The 6967-nt window shown below is 41.8% G+C and overlaps 1 long non-coding RNA gene across 1 annotated transcript; it reads left to right on the top strand.

Annotated features, from left to right (window-relative positions):
• The first annotated feature begins 326 nt into the window (after positions 1 to 326).
• LOC134485967 (uncharacterized) lies at positions 327 to 6194 on the top strand. The gene is made up of 2 exons (XR_010064436.1): positions 327 to 2505; positions 4354 to 6194. It is a non-coding gene; the product is annotated as an uncharacterized LOC134485967 (long non-coding RNA).
• Positions 6195 to 6967: the final 773 nt, after the last annotated feature.

The following is a 6967-nucleotide window of genomic DNA, read 5'->3' as shown; positions in this document are numbered from 1 at the left end:
CATAGGAGACATGGGAAAGTAGATGGCTAGTTTGAGCACAACCTTCTTCCTTCTGTATACAAGCACAGCATCATTGTCATAATCATCATTGCTGTTATCATCATCGTCATTGTCATTGTCAGCAGCAGCAGTAGCAAGCAACAGGTGGCTTACTCGGTGATAGTTTCAACCACGAAGATACAAGCATTTCGAAGTATGAAAAGTAGAAGAGAACATTTAGCATCATCATCATCATCATCATCATCACCACCATCACCATCACCATCACCACCACCACCACCACCACCACCACCACCACCATCACCATCCTTCCTTTGGTTTTTCAAGACAGGATTTTTCTGTGTAGCCCTGGCTGTCTTGGAACTCATTCTGTAGTCCAGGCTGGCTTTGAACTCAGAGATCCTTCTGCTTTTACCTCCTGAGTGCTGGGATGAAAGCTGTGTGTCACTACGTCCATGAACATTTAGCTTCTAAGTAATAATCTCAGAGTACTTTTCAAAGTAAGACATAGAAATGATGGAGGGAAAGGTATTTGATTTGTCCCCTGATACCTTGTTAGTTGGTAATTGACTGACTTCACCCCCTTTTTTCTTTAGTCTGGTCACAGGTTGTTTTTGTTAACACTCATTTTTTTTTTTTTTTTGTGTGTGTGTGTCTCAGCCTTCTTTAGCTCCAGCAGGTCACCACAGGGGAGAAGTCTGCTCTGAGATACAGCTCAGCTGGTAGAACTCTTGCCTAGCCTGTGTGAGGTCCTGGGTTTGATCACTGGCACCACAAGAAACTAGGTGTGTGTGGGGAGCATGTCTAATTTCAAGAGTAGGGGACGGAGCCAGGAGGATCAGAAGTTTAAGGTCATTCTTACCTGAAGAGGGAGTTGAGGAAGTCCTGGACCAGAGAACTTGTCTAACAACCAAAGGGAATATTATTAACTGAAAGATTGAATCAGTATCGAGATCTAGTGCCAAGGCAGATAAGCAGGTACCTAGTTCCATTTTTAGGTTTATGAACCTTAACTTACACAGTCTTCAAGGAAAAAATTTCTAAAAGACTTGCTAATTTTACAGAAACAAATGACCCAGTGAGCCTGGCTTGAACAACAAGTTTCAAGGCTCCAGCTTGACATCACAGTACATCTGTGCACAGTCCAGAATGGCCACACGTAGCTCTTTCTACCTTCCCCCTTTCTTTAGCCCTAGCCCCAGAGGAGGAGCTTGAATGGGTTTCTTCTATGGATAGGGTCTGAGATGCTCTCGGGATCTTGGCGTTTAAGGACCCTGCAAAACCTTGTGTTCTATAAACGTTACAAATTTGACTGATTTTCAGGACTCTGAGCAGCATGGCTGTGACAACAGCACTAGCCTCACCTACAGAAGCAGACTTGGTTTCATCAAAGACGTTTCTTTTAGCCTGTTGGCAATTACGTATGTCTACTTAGACAGGATTCTGGGTGAAATCCCCATGTCTTCAGTGTGTCAAGACACTGGACAATCCATCCCTTTGATCCTCTGAGTCCCCCAGGACTGCACATTTGGACCGTGGGGGCCTGCTCCAGTGCAAGCAGATCCAGTGAGGAGGTGCAGGGATCTTGACATCCTCAAGGCAACTTTCAACCAGTGAGGGGTGTGAGGGAATTGGGGTGGAGAGTAGACAATGGGGGGCGGTTGGAGAGTAGACAAGTTCTCTAGGTTCCCTTTCCCACAGCAGCTCAACTGTACAAAATTAGTTAGACAGCCTCAGTGCCTCCGTCACACTCTCCTCCCCACTGTGGACCCCTTCCTTCCCCCCTCCTCTCTTTCCTTCCATACTTCTGTTTCCTGGGATTACATCCAAAGCAAACCCTCTGCCCCAGGTCTTGGACTTGCAATCTGTTTCTAGGTTAGCCTAGACAGTTTAAAACTTCTCATTAAGGAAAATCAATACCTTCGCAACTTGATTATGGGACAGAGAGAAGAAAGGTTTCTGCTTTACCATCACTTGGAGCCTCACAGTCTGCCTTAATTACCTGGATGTTCTTGCTTCTCCCCCTCCTGACTGGCAGCCTCTCCCTCTCCAGGGATCATTTCCATTGTCTCCACTCTCCAGCTATAGCCTGGAGACTCGAGATCAGACAGAACGGTTATGGGGCCATGTAAGGCAAGCATGCTGTTGCGGGGGGTGGGGGGGGAGTATTATTTTATTTCACTTTTGGATCGACTAGTGAAGCTTTCGAAAGACACATGGAAGCAATCGAAAAGAGAAAGACTTTATGTCTTTTTGGAGCAATGCATATTTATTCAAATTATAGTTGGATACCGTTATGATAGAGGATTTTTAGGGGAAAAAAATCTTGGGTTTCATTTTCAAAGCTATAGATTTCTTATATTGTATAGTTTTGGACAGAAACAGAACGACCTAGCTTGGGGTTTCAGTTAGAATTTTGTACTTTTCACAGGACATTTTTTCCTACTGAAAACACAGATTAATTCATTTGTCCAAGGATCTCCACAGCAGTTCTTGTTAACAATGGTAAGTTTTCACATTTTCATGTCAAGACAGCCTTGAAGTACATCACCCACTACTAAGGCTTTCTCCTCTTTTTAAATCTACCAACATGGTCTTGTCTTTTTTTGTTGTTGTTGCTGATGTTTGTATCTTTGAATGTCAGAGAAAATTCATTAACTCGACTCTCCATTCAAACTAGTTTTGTCAACACCTCACTGGATGGAGTAGAGAGATTAAATCGACCTTGAGTTGTCAGGCAGACTACGAACTTCAAATGCTGGGAAGACCTGTCTTCCTTAGACGATAGAACTTTGACTTGTGACTCATGAAGGATGAGCCTGGAGAGCTTGGAACCGACAATGGCTGTCTTTGATCTGGACAGGATGTAAGAAAACACCCGATTCCGCCTTACCCAGAGCGACTCCAGTGAGGACTGATTATGAACAGAGCTCCCGAATGCTTCTGTACAAATGGGGTGATCCACTGCTTCAACTCTTCATAACCCACACAGAGTCCTGAAGCTTTGAGGAAGAATATACTTCATGAATATAATACGGACTGAATTAATCATCGCTTTTCATTTTCTATAGAGCCCTGGTTTCTAGAGTGATGTTATTTGTGAGGACTCTAGAAAATAAGCCAGTCTAAGTAGACTCAGGGATGTGAGGCCCCTATGAAGGGATTAGTGCCCTCATAGAAGAGCTTGCTGTCACACAGTGAGCACAGAGCAAGAGCACAGTCACCAGTAAGCAAAGGAGAGGGCCTCTCTCAGAACCACATCTTGCAGGCACACCAATCTTATACTTGGTCATCCAGAACTGCTGCTAATCGGGGTCACAGACTACGGTGTCTTCTTGGCAACCCAAACCAACAACACACCACCAGAGTAGGCAAAGGAGTCTTTACTTTTCCCTTGGAGCTTTTTGACTTACAGTTCTTCTGACAGCTATAGTTCCTGGAATCAAACATATAGGGACAGCAGACCAGAATGAAAAGGTTTGGGTTGCTTCCCAAAGTTTTATATATATGTGTTGGTTATGAACTATATTATCAATCTGTAAAAACCCTAGAGACAGTGGATTTTCTTTTATATAATTTATACTTCAATAAGCCTGAATAAAAGAAAAAATCAGAGATTGGGGGAAAATGATTGGGAGAAATGATTCATGAGAAAAGCCTGGAATTGTTGGGCTTATCTAATTTAGAAGTGGCAAATTTCAAAGTAGCTTTAATATTTTAAATCCAACTGTCCCTATTTCTTACCTCACCTTCACATTTTATATGCTTATATTTGGTAAAAAGAGAAAAAGAAAAGTCTCAACATTGAGGCATTTATTTGGGTGTGGATTGGTGAGCAATGGGCTTTGGCATAATTCCCTAATGTTGTTGATTGGTTCAAACCTAGCCCTTTTCAAAACCACCACCAGACTGACTTTTGCAGTAATATGCGTTTATTCTTTTAAGTGTGTAGTATACACACACTGCAGAATAAGCACACAGTTCTAAACACACTTATATCCACTTCCTAAGGATAAATATAAATTCCTGGAAGTAATATATAAAAAGAGTAACCTTCCAAATGACTCATAATTTTAAGGTTTACTCTTAGGATTTGATTTTTTCCTTTGTCAAGCCACTACCTGTTACTGGCAGCTTCCTTTGATACATAATCTTCTTTCTCCAAGTCTTTAACCTGGCATTTATAAAAACATCGAGAAAGGATGATGGTTAAGGATCCAGATGCTTGAAATGAATGTCTTAAGGGAACCTAAGAGATGCCCAGGAATTCAGATATGAAGAATACTTGTTTTCATTACTGCTCTTGAAAAAGATGCCATCTCTACTCACCAAATAATTCCTCATTTCTCACAGGACCAACGACTGACATGTACCTGGATCTACTTCTGAAGTCTTTATCCCATCTCACTGGTGAACTGATCTACCCTGTGCTAGGGCAAAATCTGTTAGTGACTAGAGCTAAGTCTCAGTTTCTACTCAGGTATTTTCTCTCATTTTTCTTTATTTCTGAAATGCTGAGTAAGAATCTTGATGGATTAGTTACTTTTCTTGTTCCAGATACCTGATATGTTAGTTGTTTTTCCAGCAACTATAATAAAATGCTCAACGAAAGCTACTCACAGAAAAAGTAAGCATTTAATTGGCTCATGGTTTAAAGAGACACATTCTGTCATGCTGGTAAAGTCATGGCAGCAGAAAGTGATGATTTCTGGCCTACAGTTGACTCTCCCCTGTCTCTTCTTTTTAATTCAGTCTGTAAGCTCAACTCATGGGATTGTTCTGCCTACAGTCAGGGTAGATCTTTCTCCCCAGCTAAACCTCTCTAGAAATACCTTTCTAGACATACCAACTAATATGTCTCCTAGGTGATTCTAAACACAGTCAAGTTGAAAATGAAGATTCAGCACCCAAAGGTATCACTTTAAATGATAGTATTCCACACCTGGACCCTAAAACCTCATATCCACTCATCTTATAAAGCAATATACATTTATCTCATCTCTAAAAACACTTCAATCCTTAGTAGTTCCAATACTGTTTCAAAGCATAGGACAAAAGTCTCTTCTGAGCTTCAAAACAGTCTCTTAGCTATGAGCCCTAGTAAAATCAAATCAATTAGTTACCTCTTATTGATGTGCAGTAAGTAGCACAAAGAAAACATTCTAGTTCTGAAAGGGAGGGGTATGGGAATAGCAAGGAAATTAACAATTCTTTATCTGTTGATGCAGCGGTTAAAAGAGCCCTCGGTGGCTACCTAGCAGTTTCAACTTTGAGTTGAGTTCATTAGAACCATTGTTGTGCCCCCCAACGCCCCCACCCCAGCAGTAAGAGTTATTACCTTAGGACCAAGACTTCTATATTAGTAGAGTCCAAAGTTGTAGTGATAGAACGCAGATGTTTTTCTAGACGATCTCTGGGGTTAATAGTGAGAAGAGCCCTTATACAATGGCTCCCCTCCTGATATCCAACTCCCATGAATCATGGTGATGGGAGAAACCAATATCATCATACACTGATTACTGACTACAGTAGTCACAGTCTCCATCCTAGACGGTGCTTTCCCTGCTTTGAAAGTCGTTGCCCTCTAGATGACACCATAAAGGAGTCTTTGAATGTCCATCTCACTGCACCGGCAGGCTGGTTATTTCTAGGTGATGGAGAGTAAGAGAAGAACAAGCAAATTTCATGAGCACAGGCCTTTTCTATGCTTTCACTCGTGACCAAGTAACTCCTTAGGAATAAATAGTGCAGATATATCATGCTAATGGTATCCACAAACGGTCGTTTCAGTGAAAGAATTGCAGGCAGGAAAAGAAGGTCATAACCAGAGCAACTGTCTCCTTCAATAAAGCAAAGCACTACTCTTGGTACGATTGGAGGAGTGAACCCACTAAATCAATCTGCTACTAGGGGTCTGTCTGGTGCTCTGGGGAACTAGATCACACGGGGTCTTAACTTTAAATGCTTAGCATTGCTAGCTAGAGCCAGATTGATGTTAGAGAGTGGAAAGCCATAATGCTCAGTCGACACCTACCTTCCAACCCTGCTGTTACTGTTCATGAACCTATTGGGCAACGGTGAGAGTGGACAAACAATTGGTTTGGAACACTGGAAGGTTGGTGTGTCTAGAAAGGCAATCTGTATGGTGGAAATTCTTTTAAAGTCTGTTTTAAGTAAAATTATTTTACAATGTATTTTGTTGGTGTTTTTCCCCCCCTCTTCCAACTGCTCCCGAGATCCTTCTTACCTCCCTTACCCACACAACTTTATGTTTTCGTTCTCTTTCACAAAATAACAAACAAAACCAAAGAATAAACACAACCCCTTCCCACAAAAATGAAACAAACAAACAAACAAGCAAAAGACCAATTCGGGGAGGGGGGGTTCAAAACAAAGCAAAATGAAAGAAAGGGCCTGAAATATCACTAAGTTCATTTTGTGGTGATGGACTACTCCTGGGCTTGGGCTTACCCTGCATTGGGGTACTGTGATTAATATACCCAATGATACTCTACAGGAGAAAACTGATGTTCACTTTGCCAGTGGCTATCAGTTGTAGATAGCTTCTTGGTTAGGGATGTGGTCCTGCATCCATTTCCCTGTCTGGTTAGTGGACCCTGTCTGCCATGAAACTTACAGGTCTTGTAGAAGCTGCCACAATCTTTATGAGCTCATGTGTGCATCATTCTGTTGTATCTGGAAGACGTCATTTCCTTAGAGTCATCCACTGCCTCTTGCCTTTAAGTCTTTCTATTGCCTCTTCCGAACAGATCCTGAGCCTTTAGGGGGATAATTTGATGAAGATATCTATTTAGGACCGAGTGCTTCAAAGTCTCTCACTTTCTGTCTATTGTTGAGTTGTGGGTCTCTGTGTTAATTCCCATCTACTACAAGAAGAAGCTTCTCTGATGTGGGTTGAGTAAAGTATTGAGCATTAGATTGGGAAATCTTTTGTTTTTCAAGACAG

The sequence above is a fragment of the Rattus norvegicus genome, chromosome 2, assembly GCF_036323735.1.
Source record: "Rattus norvegicus strain BN/NHsdMcwi chromosome 2, GRCr8, whole genome shotgun sequence".
Taxonomy (NCBI): domain Eukaryota; kingdom Metazoa; phylum Chordata; class Mammalia; order Rodentia; family Muridae; genus Rattus; species Rattus norvegicus.
This window is presented reverse-complemented; position numbering and strand designations above follow the sequence as displayed.